Source organism: Physeter macrocephalus, chromosome 3 (genome assembly GCF_002837175.3).
Source record: "Physeter macrocephalus isolate SW-GA chromosome 3, ASM283717v5, whole genome shotgun sequence".
In the NCBI taxonomy this organism is placed as follows: Eukaryota; Metazoa; Chordata; class Mammalia; order Artiodactyla; family Physeteridae; genus Physeter; species Physeter macrocephalus.
Window position 1 is genome coordinate 28,179,367 of NC_041216.1, and position 17,457 is coordinate 28,196,823.

The window sequence follows — 17,457 nt, forward strand, 5'->3', positions numbered from 1 at the left end:
TTCTTTTTTATGGCTGAGTAATATTCCATTGTATATATATATATATATATATATATATATATATCTCACATCTTCTTTATCCATTCATCTGTCAGTGGACACGTAGGTTGCTTCCATGTCTTGGCTATTGTAAATAGTGCTGCTATGAACGTTGGGGTGCAGGTGCCTTTTTGAATTAGAGTTTTCTCTGGATATATGCCCAGGAGTGGGATTGCTGGATCGTATGGTAACTCTAGAGACCTACTGTTTATTGAGCTTGTGCTCTGTGCCAGGTGTGGCCCCAGGCACCTTTCGGATGACAGTTCATTCAGCTTCCTCAGCTACTGTGTAAGTGAGATGCTGTGAGGCCCACCTTACAGGTGAAGAGCTAAAAGCTCATGGAGGTTAAGGCGTGTGCCCGGCTTGCACAGCCAGGAGGTGATAAGCTGGGAATCAGCTTATCGGGCGCTTGCCGTGACCCCGAGTCGCCTCCAGATTTGCTTGGCCTCAGCCTCTTCCCAGCCGCACAGCTCGAGGGGCAACTTTCACAGCAGATGCACAACCTGCACAACGGTACGTGGCCACCCTGATCTGGAAGCCCCGCCTCCTGGTTTCCAGCCCCAGGAAGCCATACAACTGCAGGCGATGCCTTCTTTCTTTCCGTCGCTGAGGGCAAGGCTGGTGTTCAGCGTTCAAAGTCGGAAGGTCAAGGTCTTTCTGGCCTCGGGCCCCTTGGGCCAGTTCTGATGGCTCGGGGTTGGACGGGCTTTTCCTTGGGCCGGCCTCCCGCCAGCTGGAAACCTGGGTCTGAATTCCACCCGAATGCGGCTTGGCTAGAAATCCCTCTTCTTTGCATGGCCACCTTCTGAGTGGGGCCGGGGAGAGATAGACGGGCAGGGACCCCTCCACCGGCTTTGCCCAGGAGGTGGGAGCATCCCCCCAGGTGTGCTGACAGCTCCCTGCCCCAGGGATGCCTTCTCAGGGTCCTTGGTGACATTGTGACATCTTCCTGCTGTCCGGGCTGGTGGACCCCAGAGAGCAGCTCGGCCTGGGCGCTCGGGACACGGGGCTGCCGGGCGTCTCCGTCCTTGCTCCGGGATGTCCGTGCTGCTACTCTGCCCCATGCAGCCTTGGGACAGCCTCCTCTCCTATCCTGGTCTGGCTACTTCACGTTTGGAACACTAGGCAAAACCAAAGCCCTGCAAGCTCCTGGCCTCGACACTCAGAAGGGCTGACGGCTGACGGCAGCGCCCGCCTTCCCTCTGCGCCCTCTTTCTGGGATGCATGCCAGGCCTGGGCCTGGGAGAGCCCCCGAACACTCCGCTCGATTTGCTGGGCAGCTGAGCCCCAGAGGCGCTGGGTGACTTGCTGCCGGCGGCAGAGCTAGAACCCGGGTCACCCATCGCCACATCCTGGGTCCTTCCCCTGTCACTAGGTTGCAGTGGAGTGCGTGGTGTGGGTCAGCTGGACGGAGTGGGGCCCAGTGGGGAGGGGAGGGCGGGGCCCCTTTGTTGCCAGGAGACAAGCAAGGCACCCCCAGCTCAGCTTCAACCTGCTGTCCCGTGTCTCTGCTTCCCATCCCGCCGCCGGGACAGGGCCCTGCTGGGTCAGCCTGGCCTCCTCTACCTGCCCCTGAGCCTCGTCCAGGGCGTCTTTGATACTCGCTGGGTCTGGATGCAGTGGTGCCAGGCTGGTCTGGTCCTGGGGGCGGGGGGAGCCTGCTCCAGCCCAGCCTCCTTGGCCCCCGCTCCTGGACTGGGCTCTCCGCTCTCTGTCCCACCGGTCATGCACCGAGAGACTTGCAGAGGCCCAGCCCATCCCCCCGGGCACCAGTCTGCCCTCCTCCCCTCCCCCACATTACCCCCACCCCTCTGCCTCTCTCTGCGAGGCCTCTCTGCTGTGTCTCGCTCTCTCTCCCACCCCCGGGGCGATGTCTCTCGGCTGCCCTCGCCTGGCCTGTCTCTGTCCTGGCCACCCCCAAACCACGGCAGCCCCAGCCTCACCCCTTGCCGAGGTTGGAGCCACTTTCCGGTCTGAGTCAGGCTGCGAGGTGCTGGGCATGGAGACGGACGGCCCCACTGTTGGGCCTGTAAGAGAAGGTGCTGTGAGAACCAGAGATAGAAAACTGGGGCGTCGGGGCTCCGACCGGGGCCTGGCCGCTGCCCCCCAACCCCGGGCAGACCCTGGTCACTGCGTCTCTGTGGAGCTGGCTGGCCACTCTCCCCACGTCCTGCGTCCTGCGCTGCCCTGCTGAGCTCCTCCTGTCTCGTGCTGGCTGGCACGCTTGGTCCATTTCCTGAACAGGAGGAGACGGGGGGCCTCTGCTGTCTTCTGTGACACTTACTGGGGGTCTTGGAGGGAGGTGGTGCCAGCTTGAAGCCCCTCACTCCCTCCCAATAACTCCAAGCCTACGTAACTGCCGCTCTCTGGACTTGTGGCTCGGGGTACGCAGACGGGTCTGGGGGGGTGGCCCTGAGTCCTCTCTCTCTTTCGGGTCAGGACAGATCTGTGAGTCAGGTCTCAGGAAAGACGCTCAGGCCTGGGTCTGGCTGGCACCTGCTCCCTGCTGCCCCTGCTGTCCCCACGGCCAGTGCGTACAGCAGGCTCCCGGGAGGCAGATTGAAAGGTCCAGGGTGGAGAGGGGAGGGAGACCCTGGCCCCTGCAGTCAAACGTCCAGTGTCCTGCCTCCCCACCCCCGCCCAGGGGACCGGCCAAGCTCTCTGAGCCTCCCTGTCAATCAGCCCTGACAAGCACTTCACGACGTAAGCGGCACTGTCTTCGTCACTAAGCGGATCTATCCCTTCAGCGCCCATCACTCTCCAGCGGGGTGACCTGGCCGTGCTCTTCACCTCTCTCTGAGCCTCGGCTTTCTCACCTGTAAGTTGGGACGACAGCAGCGCTGCCTCACGGATGCTATAGGATTAAGGAGATCCCATGTCAGGTGTTTGGTGCCCTGCCCTGCAGGAGAGGGGGAGAGGATGGGGGGGCAGGGGTGTTCCCAGAAGGTGGCACGTTGGGGGGCTGCCCAGCAGGAGGAGGGGGACATGTGTCCCTGCGACAGGATGCAGGCTCCTCTTCCCTCCTGGGAGCCTGGGATGCAGACGCCACACCCTGAACGGCAGAGTGGAGTGCTTGGTCCCTGATGCCGTGGGCGGCCAGGCCACTCTGGACCGTAGCCTGCGGCATTGTGTTTGCCCCGGACCCCGGGGCTGGCAGGTGAGGGTGCTGAGGCCCCGAGGTTGGGTGGCTTGTCCAAGGTCGTGAGAGAGAATGGGGGTGTCTGAACCTCAGTCAGGTGGACCCCGCAGCCCATCTTATGGGGCCCCACGGATGGCGCCTTTTCCTGGAGGAATAAAGGGAGAGGCCTCCATGTGCCCCGCCGGCTCCTCCCCAAAGCCACTGGGAGCCCCGGCCAGGGTCCTGCTGTGGACGCCTTTGAAGAGGCTGGTTAGTACCGGGTGAGTTCCGATCCGCCGCCCGAAATGTCCTGTTGCGACAGGAAGCTGGGAAAACAGAGACAAAAATCAGTGAGGGTGTGGAAACAGACACTGCTGGAAACAATTTATTTCTGGAAGCAGCATGGCCTGGCAGAGGTCTGAAGCTGGTGGCCCGAGGGAGGCCTGGGCCAGGCGGAAGACAGGAGCAGACCCCAGAACCTCTCCCTGACCCCTCGGGGTCCCCACAGGGCCTGGGCTTCAGCTGTGACAGTCCGTCCTTGGGCTGGGCGGCTGCCGTGGCAGGTGCTCTAGGCTGGGGCCTCCGGGGAGAGACGGAGGTAGGACTGAGGGTGATGGGACACGGTCTCAGCTCCCGTCAATCTCCCCGGGTACCCGGCCCTGCAGGCCAGCGAGCGAATATCTGTGGCCCTTCTGGAACGCTGTGTCAGATGGCTGGTTGGTTGGTTTGTTCCTTCCTTCTTCAACAGCTGTGTCTCAGGGACGGCCGACGTGCCAGCTGCCGTTCATCCATCCCAGACACGTCCGTATCCATCTTTCCATCGCCATATCCCTGGAACGCAGCCAGGTCACCACTCCTCAGTTACAGACCCCGAGGCCAGGGTGCTGACGGAGGTGAGCCCTGGCTTTCCTAGCTGTCAGGCAGAGCTGGCCCTGGTCTGCTGCGGGGAGGGGGTAGTGGCCCCCAGGTACAGATGATCAGCAGTCGCACCCTTGGGCAAGAAGGGCAACGTGCTTCTCCAGCTCCTGCCTTGAGTGTTGGCAGGAGCCTCTCACCGCTCTTCCTTCCTGCGCCCCTAAAGCCCTCCCTAGGCTTGGGGAGATTTATGCCCTGAAAGGAGCAACGCCACTGCTCTTTATGGCATATTAAGCTGACAAATGGGCACCCCTATCAGAGTCCATGCTGGGTGCCTCCCTGTTGCTTCAGTTGGTTGGAAAGTGACAGGTAATATTTTTGAAATGAATCCTGTAAAGACTACAGTATATCAAGGGCCCTGCACAGGGTTATTAAAGTAGACTAACTGAATAATTTTCCTAGGGTAATAATATTTCTTAAGGATTATGGATGAGCCCTGGTCTTTCCTTAGCTACCGTGAACCAGAAATGTCCGAGGGTGGATTCATATCACTGTTTGAAGCTGCAGAGACAATTAGGCTTGCATGAGATGCACGGATCAGAGTCAGATTGACAGCTCCGGAGTCACGTGAGATGAAATATGCTTGGAAACTGTGATTTCCAGGCACTCGCTCACCGATATAATGAAGATATCCCGTGCATAACAGCTAAGGAAGCGGCATATGCCTAGGACCACGATCCTGGGAGCCTGGCAAAGCTTTGTCCCCCTGAGTCTCTGGATGTGTCAGCTTGGACAGGGAGGCTGGCTTTGGTCAGGGGCTGCCCCACTACAGTCTTCTGGGTGTCCTGGGTGGGATTCTGATTAGTTTTCTGCAGTGTGTGGGGCTGGAGTTGGGAGAAGATGCCTGGGAGGGGTGCTGCCCTCTGATGCCTATGGCCCTTTCCAGGTAGAAGGAGGAGCTGAGCGGGGTCCCCAGCACCTGCAGGAGGTGTTAACTAGCTGGGGGTGGGGGGACTTCTGGGCCCCATCCTTTGAGGATGTGCCCCCGGCCTAGGAGACAGGAACAGCCCCGTCTCTCCCAAGCCTAGGGATTGAAGCCCAGGTTGGCGAGAGGCTGAAGCACCAGCAGGGTCTTGGCCTCTGAGAGCCTAGGGTTCCAAGGCCCACTCTGTGCAGGGAAAAAGTCAACCAGCCATTTTCAAGCCCAGGCCGGGTGTATGATGGTGGTGACGGCGGTGCGTGGAGACACTTCTTCCCCACCCCAGACAGCCTCGCGGGCTAATGACCAGGCAGTCACATGGGGCCCTGTGCTCAGGAGGGCTCCACACTTGGTTTAATGCTCTGCTGTTGCTGTTTCGAAATGCTTAAAAATTTTTCAACAGGGTGCACTGTGTTTTCATTTTGCTGGGGGCCCTGCAAACTGTGTAGCTGGTCCTGTTTTCCGCTTCTCTGGGGTGGGGGTAGGGGTAGGGCTGGGGATCCCACAAGGAGGTGTCGAGAACCCCTGCTGGAGAGTTTGGGAGGACACCTGGGCCTGGGAAGCTCAGCCTGTCCCCACTGCCCTCTGTCTTGGGAACTTGCCAGCCTGCTGTGGGCCCGTGCTCTGATCTGCATGCCTCTACCTGTGAAAGGTAGGCGATTCTACCCATGTCTGGGGAGAGTGTTAGGGGACTGGTATTGCCCTCACCTAAGCCATGGACTGTGAACTCACCTTCATCAATAGAAACCTGACATTTGTTTCCATCAGCCTGGTGATCCCTTTATCTCAGTTGGTTCAGAGATGGTGAGAAGAAGAGGGGTGTATTAGGCAGCTTCACGCTACAACAATGCTGTAAAACAAACATCCCCCAAACGCAGTGGCTTACAGCAGCAGTGTTTCTTTTTTGCTCACGATTCTGTGGTCACGGTGGTGGCTCTGCTTCAGGTTGAAAGTCAGGGTCGGTCAGTTTGGCTCCAGGAGAACCTCATTCTGGGACCAGGGCCTCCCAGGGGCGGTTCTCAAGGATGGCAGACACACAGAGGGCAAGTCAGCCCTCCAGGAACATTTGCTAGCTCAGATCACGCCACACCTGCTCACATTCCACTGGCCAAAGCCAGCCCCACACCATGTCCACTGTGCCTGGGGCCAGCTGTGTGCTCTGCGGGCTGACTGGGGGACACAGGGCAGAGGGCACGGGGTGGAGCCCTGCTCCAGGGCAGGGTGGAGTTCCAACAGTCATCCAACACACCACTGGGGTCTTGTGTGTTGAGCCCCTCAGGCCCCAACGTGAGAGTCAAGACTGCTTTTCTAGAATATTCTAGAAAGGTCTTTGAACCCCAAGGCCAGGTAAGTAGTGAAGGAACTCTTGGAAGACGCAGCTGTGTGGGGCTGCTGATGGAGCCGGGCTTTGAGAACTCCTGCCATGGGCGGGGTCTTTGGTGGGGACAACGTGGTCTGCAACGCTGGTTTCGGCAGGGGCTGCTCCAGGGAAGCTTCTGGTGACCCCGAGGATGCTCTGTGCTTGCGGCTGAGGGAACAGAGGCAGACGCGCCCCTGCTCCGTGTTGCTCAGTAGCAGTGGATGAAATGCGGCCCTGACGTGGAGCTGAGACGCTCGAGGCGAGCACGGGGCCGTGGGAAACTGGGCAGGGACAGGGCGGGCAGGGGTCTCCCTGGAGGGCAAAAACCTGCGCTGAGCTGAACCCTTACAGGGGTGAGAATGGGTGGGAGGTGGGCAGGAAAGGGCGATCCAGGCAGGGCCAGGGTGAGATACCACCTTCACCCAAGAGCTGTGGGGACACTGGGTGAGGCCCTAGGGAACCCCATGGCGAGGAAGCCACGGGCCCTGCCCACCCCCGGGAGCTCACCGCCCAGCACAGCTGCGCGCTGGGAGGCGGCGTGTCCTGGGCTGGGGAGGGGTGGCGCCCAGGGAGCTGGAGGCCCCGGGCCCTTGGGGCAGAGTGTGAGGACCCCCAGGCCACAGACTCCGGGGAGGGCCTCGAGGGTGGGGCAAGGAATGTGGTTTCTCTGGGGGGGCTGAGTTGCCCCCTGAGTCCAGGCACCGGGGGCTTGTTACCCGCGTGGGCGGGAGGGCAGCCTGTCCCCGCAGCCTCCTGCTTCCTGCGGAGGTCGAGGCCAGCTTCACGGACAGCTAAGGCCCTCGCCGCACTCAGCCTGGGAGAGGTACATAAGCGCTAATGTGACAGCTTTAATTAGAGAGGCCTTTTTATTTCATAAAGACATATGTCAGCTAATGAGCAACGGCGTGGAGGCTGGATTTACTGCCGCTGCCGGCCATGAATCTTGTGTACAGGAAGGAAGCCAGCTGGCTGGCCCATGAAGGACACCTTCCCGTCAGCAGTCCCACCTCCAAAGGGGATCCCGGGGCCAGAGGAGCTCACGGCAGAATCCGAACGGCTGGTCAGACCCGGCATTCCCGGAGGCCTGCTTCCGGCCGGAGGCGCTGACCATCCACCCGCTCTCAGCCCTGAATCCCCGAGGCAGGGGCTCCTCCCGAGGCCCGCAGGCTCTCAGCTGCACGGAGGGGATGAAGGAGTGAGTGTATTGGAAAGAACCAGCTTGGCCCCACGAGGTGCTGCCACGGGCAGTCACTTCCCACCCCTCCCTGGCCTGACTGGCAGGAGAGCACGGTCCAGGCGGGAAGCCCCTCCGCGTTCCGGCATCTCAGCCGTGACCCGCTCCCGCCAGGCCCAGCCCAGCCCTGCCCGGAGCTGCCCCGAGGCCCAGGCACCACGCCCCCAAAGTCTAGAGCTGCCCCTCCGCGCAGGAGGCTCACCTTTTCCTGCGAGGGCCTGTCCCGCCCTGCCTCCCCCCGCAACCCGGGACCCTATGCAAGCCGGTCAGTCCGTCCTTCACTACCTTAGCTTTAACTAAACCGTGAACTTCGCTGGGGCTCCACAGAGGCGGGTCGATCAGAATCGAGTGCAGGAGCGACCCCGATGCGTCACCAGATGGACAAATGCGGTCCATCCCTACGATGGGGTATTACTCAGCCATGGAAAAGGAGTGAAGCACTGACACATGCTACAACGTGGGTGAACCTTGAGAACATGCTAGAGAAAGAAGCCAGACACAGAAGGCCCATTGTGTGATTCCATTCATATTAAACATCCAAAGAGGTAAATTCACAGAGACAGAAGGTAGATTAGTGGTTGCCTGGGATCGGGAGAGTGGCCGGTGACTGTTTATGGGTACAGTGCTCCTTTGGGGGGGGGCACGAAATATTCCAGAATTAGTTACAGGGGATGGTTGCACAACATTGCGAATGTAAAAACCACTGAACTGTACACTTTACAGGGGTGAACTTTAGGTATGGGAATTATATCTCAATTAAAGAAAAAGAGCAACTCTGAGGTGGGGAATAGGGTGGGGAACCCAGCTGGCCTGGTGGTCCAGAGAGAATGCCCAGGACGCTGGGCCGGAGCGTGTTCTTTTTTATGGCTGAGTAATATTCCATTGTATATATATATATATATATATATATATATATATCTCACATCTTCTTTATCCATTCATCTGTCAGTGGACACGTAGGTTGCTTCCATGTCTTGGCTATTGTAAATAGTGCTGCTATGAACGTTGGGGTGCAGGTGCCTTTTTGAATTAGAGTTTTCTCTGGATATATGCCCAGGAGTGGGATTGCTGGATCGTATGGTAACTCTAGAGACCTACTGTTTATTGAGCTTGTGCTCTGTGCCAGGTGTGGCCCCAGGCACCTTTCGGATGACAGTTCATTCAGCTTCCTCAGCTACTGTGTAAGTGAGATGCTGTGAGGCCCACCTTACAGGTGAAGAGCTAAAAGCTCATGGAGGTTAAGGCGTGTGCCCGGCTTGCACAGCCAGGAGGTGATAAGCTGGGAATCAGCTTATCGGGCGCTTGCCGTGACCCCGAGTCGCCTCCAGATTTGCTTGGCCTCAGCCTCTTCCCAGCCGCACAGCTCGAGGGGCAACTTTCACAGCAGATGCACAACCTGCACAACGGTACGTGGCCACCCTGATCTGGAAGCCCCGCCTCCTGGTTTCCAGCCCCAGGAAGCCATACAACTGCAGGCGATGCCTTCTTTCTTTCCGTCGCTGAGGGCAAGGCTGGTGTTCAGCGTTCAAAGTCGGAAGGTCAAGGTCTTTCTGGCCTCGGGCCCCTTGGGCCAGTTCTGATGGCTCGGGGTTGGACGGGCTTTTCCTTGGGCCGGCCTCCCGCCAGCTGGAAACCTGGGTCTGAATTCCACCCGAATGCGGCTTGGCTAGAAATCCCTCTTCTTTGCATGGCCACCTTCTGAGTGGGGCCGGGGAGAGATAGACGGGCAGGGACCCCTCCACCGGCTTTGCCCAGGAGGTGGGAGCATCCCCCCAGGTGTGCTGACAGCTCCCTGCCCCAGGGATGCCTTCTCAGGGTCCTTGGTGACATTGTGACATCTTCCTGCTGTCCGGGCTGGTGGACCCCAGAGAGCAGCTCGGCCTGGGCGCTCGGGACACGGGGCTGCCGGGCGTCTCCGTCCTTGCTCCGGGATGTCCGTGCTGCTACTCTGCCCCATGCAGCCTTGGGACAGCCTCCTCTCCTATCCTGGTCTGGCTACTTCACGTTTGGAACACTAGGCAAAACCAAAGCCCTGCAAGCTCCTGGCCTCGACACTCAGAAGGGCTGACGGCTGACGGCAGCGCCCGCCTTCCCTCTGCGCCCTCTTTCTGGGATGCATGCCAGGCCTGGGCCTGGGAGAGCCCCCGAACACTCCGCTCGATGGGCCGGGCAGCTGAGCCCCAGAGGCGCTGGGTGACTTGCTGCCGGCGGCAGAGCTAGAACCCGGGTCACCCATCGCCACATCCTGGGTCCTTCCCCTGTCACTAGGTTGCAGTGGAGTGCGTGGTGTGGGTCAGCTGGACGGAGTGGGGCCCAGTGGGGAGGGGAGGGCGGGGCCCCTTTGTTGCCAGGAGACAAGCAAGGCACCCCCAGCTCAGCTTCAACCTGCTGTCCCGTGTCTCTGCTTCCCATCCCGCTGCCGGGACAGGGCCCTGCTGGGTCAGCCTGGCCTCCTCTACCTGCCCCTGAGCCTCGTCCAGGGCGTCTTTGATACTCGCTGGGTCTGGATGCAGTGGTGCCAGGCTGGTCTGGTCCTGGGGGCGGGGGGAGCCTGCTCCAGCCCAGCCTCCTTGGCCCCCGCTCCTGGACTGGGCTCTCCGCTCTCTGTCCCACCGGTCATGCACCGAGAGACTTGCAGAGGCCCAGCCCATCCCCCCGGGCACCAGTCTGCCCTCCTCCCCTCCCCCACATTACCCCCACCCCTCTGCCTCTCTCTGCGAGGCCTCTCTGCTGTGTCTCGCTCTCTCTCCCACCCCCGGGGCGATGTCTCTCGGCTGCCCTCGCCTGGCCTGTCTCTGTCCTGGCCACCCCCAAACCACGGCAGCCCCAGCCTCACCCCTTGCCGAGGTTGGAGCCACTTTCCGGTCTGAGTCAGGCTGCGAGGTGCTGGGCATGGAGACGGACGGCCCCACTGTTGGGCCTGTAAGAGAAGGTGCTGTGAGAACCAGAGATAGAAAACTGGGGCGTCGGGGCTCCGACCGGGGCCTGGCCGCTGCCCCCCAACCCCGGGCAGACCCTGGTCACTGCGTCTCTGTGGAGCTGGCTGGCCACTCTCCCCACGTCCTGCGTCCTGCGCTGCCCTGCTGAGCTCCTCCTGTCTCGTGCTGGCTGGCACGCTTGGTCCATTTCCTGAACAGGAGGAGACGGGGGGCCTCTGCTGTCTTCTGTGACACTTACTGGGGGTCTTGGAGGGAGGTGGTGCCAGCTTGAAGCCCCTCACTCCCTCCCAATAACTCCAAGCCTACGTAACTGCCGCTCTCTGGACTTGTGGCTCGGGGTACGCAGACGGGTCTGGGGGGGTGGCCCTGAGTCCTCTCTCTCTTTCGGGTCAGGACAGATCTGTGAGTCAGGTCTCAGGAAAGACGCTCAGGCCTGGGTCTGGCTGGCACCTGCTCCCTGCTGCCCCTGCTGTCCCCACGGCCAGTGCGTACAGCAGGCTCCCGGGAGGCAGATTGAAAGGTCCAGGGTGGAGAGGGGAGGGAGACCCTGGCCCCTGCAGTCAAACGTCCAGTGTCCTGCCTCCCCACCCCCGCCCAGGGGACCGGCCAAGCTCTCTGAGCCTCCCTGTCAATCAGCCCTGACAAGCACTTCACGACGTAAGCGGCACTGTCTTCGTCACTAAGCGGATCTATCCCTTCAGCGCCCATCACTCTCCAGCGGGGTGACCTGGCCGTGCTCTTCACCTCTCTCTGAGCCTCGGCTTTCTCACCTGTAAGTTGGGACGACAGCAGCGCTGCCTCACGGATGCTATAGGATTAAGGAGATCCCATGTCAGGTGTTTGGTGCCCTGCCCTGCAGGAGAGGGGGAGAGGATGGGGGGGCAGGGGTGTTCCCAGAAGGTGGCACGTTGGGGGGCTGCCCAGCAGGAGGAGGGGGACATGTGTCCCTGCGACAGGATGCAGGCTCCTCTTCCCTCCTGGGAGCCTGGGATGCAGACGCCACACCCTGAACGGCAGAGTGGAGTGCTTGGTCCCTGATGCCGTGGGCGGCCAGGCCACTCTGGACCGTAGCCTGCGGCATTGTGTTTGCCCCGGACCCCGGGGCTGGCAGGTGAGGGTGCTGAGGCCCCGAGGTTGGGTGGCTTGTCCAAGGTCGTGAGAGAGAATGGGGGTGTCTGAACCTCAGTCAGGTGGACCCCGCAGCCCATCTTATGGGGCCCCACGGATGGCGCCTTTTCCTGGAGGAATAAAGGGAGAGGCCTCCATGTGCCCCGCCGGCTCCTCCCCAAAGCCACTGGGAGCCCCGGCCAGGGTCCTGCTGTGGACGCCTTTGAAGAGGCTGGTTAGTACCGGGTGAGTTCCGATCCGCCGCCCGAAATGTCCTGTTGCGACAGGAAGCTGGGAAAACAGAGACAAAAATCAGTGAGGGTGTGGAAACAGACACTGCTGGAAACAATTTATTTCTGGAAGCAGCATGGCCTGGCAGAGGTCTGAAGCTGGTGGCCCGAGGGAGGCCTGGGCCAGGCGGAAGACAGGAGCAGACCCCAGAACCTCTCCCTGACCCCTCGGGGTCCCCACAGGGCCTGGGCTTCAGCTGTGACAGTCCGTCCTTGGGCTGGGCGGCTGCCGTGGCAGGTGCTCTAGGCTGGGGCCTCCGGGGAGAGACGGAGGTAGGACTGAGGGTGATGGGACACGGTCTCAGCTCCCGTCAATCTCCCCGGGTACCCGGCCCTGCAGGCCAGCGAGCGAATATCTGTGGCCCTTCTGGAACGCTGTGTCAGATGGCTGGTTGGTTGGTTTGTTCCTTCCTTCTTCAACAGCTGTGTCTCAGGGACGGCCGACGTGCCAGCTGCCGTTCATCCATCCCAGACACGTCCGTATCCATCTTTCCATCGCCATATCCCTGGAACGCAGCCAGGTCACCACTCCTCAGTTACAGACCCCGAGGCCAGGGTGCTGACGGAGGTGAGCCCTGGCTTTCCTAGCTGTCAGGCAGAGCTGGCCCTGGTCTGCTGCGGGGAGGGGGTAGTGGCCCCCAGGTACAGATGATCAGCAGTCGCACCCTTGGGCAAGAAGGGCAACGTGCTTCTCCAGCTCCTGCCTTGAGTGTTGGCAGGAGCCTCTCACCGCTCTTCCTTCCTGCGCCCCTAAAGCCCTCCCTAGGCTTGGGGAGATTTATGCCCTGAAAGGAGCAACGCCACTGCTCTTTATGGCATATTAAGCTGACAAATGGGCACCCCTATCAGAGTCCATGCTGGGTGCCTCCCTGTTGCTTCAGTTGGTTGGAAAGTGACAGGTAATATTTTTGAAATGAATCCTGTAAAGACTACAGTATATCAAGGGCCCTGCACAGGGTTATTAAAGTAGACTAACTGAATAATTTTCCTAGGGTAATAATATTTCTTAAGGATTATGGATGAGCCCTGGTCTTTCCTTAGCTACCGTGAACCAGAAATGTCCGAGGGTGGATTCATATCACTGTTTGAAGCTGCAGAGACAATTAGGCTTGCATGAGATGCACGGATCAGAGTCAGATTGACAGCTCCGGAGTCACGTGAGATGAAATATGCTTGGAAACTGTGATTTCCAGGCACTCGCTCACCGATATAATGAAGATATCCCGTGCATAACAGCTAAGGAAGCGGCATATGCCTAGGACCACGATCCTGGGAGCCTGGCAAAGCTTTGTCCCCCTGAGTCTCTGGATGTGTCAGCTTGGACAGGGAGGCTGGCTTTGGTCAGGGGCTGCCCCACTACAGTCTTCTGGGTGTCCTGGGTGGGATTCTGATTAGTTTTCTGCAGTGTGTGGGGCTGGAGTTGGGAGAAGATGCCTGGGAGGGGTGCTGCCCTCTGATGCCTATGGCCCTTTCCAGGTAGAAGGAGGAGCTGAGCGGGGTCCCCAGCACCTGCAGGAGGTGTTAACTAGCTGGGGGTGGGGGGACTTCTGGGCCCCATCCTTTGAGGATGTGCCCCCGGCCTAGGAGACAGGAACAGCCCCGTCTCTCCCAAGCCTAGGGATTGAAGCCCAGGTTGGCGAGAGGCTGAAGCACCAGCAGGGTCTTGGCCTCTGAGAGCCTAGGGTTCCAAGGCCCACTCTGTGCAGGGAAAAAGTCAACCAGCCATTTTCAAGCCCAGGCCGGGTGTATGATGGTGGTGACGGCGGTGCGTGGAGACACTTCTTCCCCACCCCAGACAGCCTCGCGGGCTAATGACCAGGCAGTCACATGGGGCCCTGTGCTCAGGAGGGCTCCACACTTGGTTTAATGCTCTGCTGTTGCTGTTTCGAAATGCTTAAAAATTTTTCAACAGGGTGCACTGTGTTTTCATTTTGCTGGGGGCCCTGCAAACTGTGTAGCTGGTCCTGTTTTCCGCTTCTCTGGGGTGGGGGTAGGGGTAGGGCTGGGGATCCCACAAGGAGGTGTCGAGAACCCCTGCTGGAGAGTTTGGGAGGACACCTGGGCCTGGGAAGCTCAGCCTGTCCCCACTGCCCTCTGTCTTGGGAACTTGCCAGCCTGCTGTGGGCCCGTGCTCTGATCTGCATGCCTCTACCTGTGAAAGGTAGGCGATTCTACCCATGTCTGGGGAGAGTGTTAGGGGACTGGTATTGCCCTCACCTAAGCCATGGACTGTGAACTCACCTTCATCAATAGAAACCTGACATTTGTTTCCATCAGCCTGGTGATCCCTTTATCTCAGTTGGTTCAGAGATGGTGAGAAGAAGAGGGGTGTATTAGGCAGCTTCACGCTACAACAATGCTGTAAAACAAACATCCCCCAAACGCAGTGGCTTACAGCAGCAGTGTTTCTTTTTTGCTCACGATTCTGTGGTCACGGTGGTGGCTCTGCTTCAGGTTGAAGGTCAGGGTCGGTCAGTTTGGCTCCAGGAGAACCTCATTCTGGGACCAGGGCCTCCCAGGGGCGGTTCTCAAGGATGGCAGACACACAGAGGGCAAGTCAGCCCTCCAAGAACATTTGCTAGCTCAGATCACGCCACACCTGCTCACATTCCACTGGCCAAAGCCAGCCCCACACCATGTCCACTGTGCCTGGGGCCAGCTGTGTGCTCTGCGGGCTGACTGGGGGACACAGGGCAGAGGGCACGGGGTGGAGCCCTGCTCCAGGGCAGGGTGGAGTTCCAACAGTCATCCAACACACCACTGGGGTCTTGTGTGTTGAGCCCCTCAGGCCCCAACGTGAGAGTCAAGACTGCTTTTCTAGAATATTCTAGAAAGGTCTTTGAACCCCAAGGCCAGGTAAGTAGTGAAGGAACTCTTGGAAGACGCAGCTGTGTGGGGCTGCTGATGGAGCCGGGCTTTGAGAACTCCTGCCATGGGCGGGGTCTTTGGTGGGGACAACGTGGTCTGCAACGCTGGTTTCGGCAGGGGCTGCTCCAGGGAAGCTTCTGGTGACCCCGAGGATGCTCTGTGCTTGCGGCTGAGGGAACAGAGGCAGACGCGCCCCTGCTCCGTGTTGCTCAGTAGCAGTGGATGAAATGCGGCCCTGACGTGGAGCTGAGACGCTCGAGGCGAGCACGGGGCCGTGGGAAACTGGGCAGGGACAGGGCGGGCAGGGGTCTCCCTGGAGGGCAAAAACCTGCGCTGAGCTGAACCCTTACAGGGGTGAGAACGGGTGGGAGGTGGGCAGGAAAGGGCGATCCAGGCAGGGCCAGGGTGAGATACCACCTTCACCCAAGAGCTGTGGGGACACTGGGTGAGGCCCTAGGGAACCCCATGGCGAGGAAGCCACGGGCCCTGCCCACCCCCGGGAGCTCACCGCCCAGCACAGCTGCGCGCTGGGAGGCGGCGTGTCCTGGGCTGGGGAGGGGTGGCGCCCAGGGAGCTGGAGGCCCCGGGCCCTTGGGGCAGAGTGTGAGGACCCCCAGGCCACAGACTCCGGGGAGGGCCTCGAGGGTGGGGCAAGGAATGTGGTTTCTCTGGGGGGGCTGAGTTGCCCCCTGAGTCCAGGCACCGGGGGCTTGTTACCCGCGTGGGCGGGAGGGCAGCCTGTCCCCGCAGCCTCCTGCTTCCTGCGGAGGTCGAGGCCAGCTTCACGGACAGCTAAGGCCCTCGCCGCACTCAGCCTGGGAGAGGTACATAAGCGCTAATGTGACAGCTTTAATTAGAGAGGCCTTTTTATTTCATAAAGACATATGTCAGCTAATGAGCAACGGCGTGGAGGCTGGATTTACTGCCGCTGCCGGCCATGAATCTTGTGTACAGGAAGGAAGCCAGCTGGCTGGCCCATGAAGGACACCTTCCCGTCAGCAGTCCCACCTCCAAAGGGGATCCCGGGGCCAGAGGAGCTCACGGCAGAATCCGAACGGCTGGTCAGACCCGGCATTCCCGGAGGCCTGCTTCCGGCCGGAGGCGCTGACCATCCACCCGCTCTCAGCCCTGAATCCCCGAGGCAGGGGCTCCTCCCGAGGCCCGCAGGCTCTCAGCTGCACGGAGGGGATGAAGGAGTGAGTGTATTGGAAAGAACCAGCTTGGCCCCACGAGGTGCTGCCACGGGCAGTCACTTCCCACCCCTCCCTGGCCTGACTGGCAGGAGAGCACGGTCCAGGCGGGAAGCCCCTCCGCGTTCCGGCATCTCAGCCGTGACCCGCTCCCGCCAGGCCCAGCCCAGCCCTGCCCGGAGCTGCCCCGAGGCCCAGGCACCACGCCCCCAAAGTCTAGAGCTGCCCCTCCGCGCAGGAGGCTCACCTTTTCCTGCGAGGGCCTGTCCCGCCCTGCCTCCCCCCGCAACCCGGGACCCTATGCAAGCCGGTCAGTCCGTCCTTCACTACCTTAGCTTTAACTAAACCGTGAACTTCGCTGGGCCTCCACAGAGGCGGGTCGATCAGAATCGAGTGCAGGAGCGACCCCGATGCGTCACCAGATGGACAAATGCGGTCCATCCCTACGATGGGGTATTACTCAGCCATGGAAAAGGAGTGAAGCACTGACACATGCTACAACGTGGGTGAACCTTGAGAACATGCTAGAGAAAGAAGCCAGACACAGAAGGCCCATTGTGTGATTCCATTCATATTAAACATCCAAAGAGGTAAATTCACAGAGACAGAAGGTAGATTAGTGGTTGCCTGGGATCGGGAGAGTGGCCGGTGACTGTTTATGGGTACAGTGCTCCTTTGGGGGGGGGCACGAAATATTCCAGAATTAGTTACAGGGGATGGTTGCACAACATTGCGAATGTAAAAACCACTGAACTGTACACTTTACAGGGGTGAACTTTAGGTATGGGAATTATATCTCAATTAAAGAAAAAGAGCAACTCTGAGGTGGGGAATAGGGTGGGGAACCCAGCTGGCCTGGTGGTCCAGAGAGAATGCCCAGGACGCTGGGCCGGAGCGTGGTCATCTCTGGCCTCTGCTAGGCCACTCAGCTCCCAAGGGCGTCTACATTGCTATCCACAGCAGCCCCCGATGCCCGGGGAAGGGAGTGTTCCTTGGTAAGCGCAGTCACGTGACCTGGGCCCAGCTGGGCTGTCCCACTGTCCTTGGGCGTGACAGTGGGAGAGAGCAGGGTGGAGGGTGGAGCCGCTGCTTGCATCCTCTCCCCCTGCCTGCCCCCTGCCCACGTGTCGAATTCTATTTCCTTTCAAGGTTCTGCTTGATGTCACCTCTTCCAGGATGCTCTCCAGGGTTCCTCCACTCAGAGGAGCCCCTCCACCATCCTCTGGGCTCCGGAGGAGCCTGGGATTTCCTGTCATGGGCTTCCTTCTTCCACCTTCTGCTCCGAGAGTCTGTCCTCCCTACAGACTGAGGGCTCCTTGAGGCAGATCATAGAATCTGGAGGGACCTGGGAGGACACGAGGAACAAGTCCCTCCACAAAGCCATCTTAAAGGTGAAGAACCAGAGAGGCCAAGCAACTTCTCCGAGGTCACACAGGGAGATAGCCCTGGACTGGGGAGTGGTCACTCTGAAGGACGCC

The 17,457-nt window shown here is 60.0% G+C and overlaps 1 protein-coding gene across 1 annotated transcript in view; it reads left to right on the top strand.

Moving 5' to 3' along the window:
* The window catches only part of NPHP4 (nephrocystin 4), a 163,049-nt gene extending 155,122 nt beyond the window's left edge, over nucleotides 1-7,927 (top strand). Inside the window, exon 26 of the transcript XR_008616963.1 lies at nucleotides 7,913-7,927. The gene's annotated coding sequence lies outside the window, so the exon portion shown is untranslated. The remainder of the gene's footprint in view (nucleotides 1-7,912) is intronic.
* Nucleotides 7,928-17,457: the final 9,530 nt, after the last annotated feature.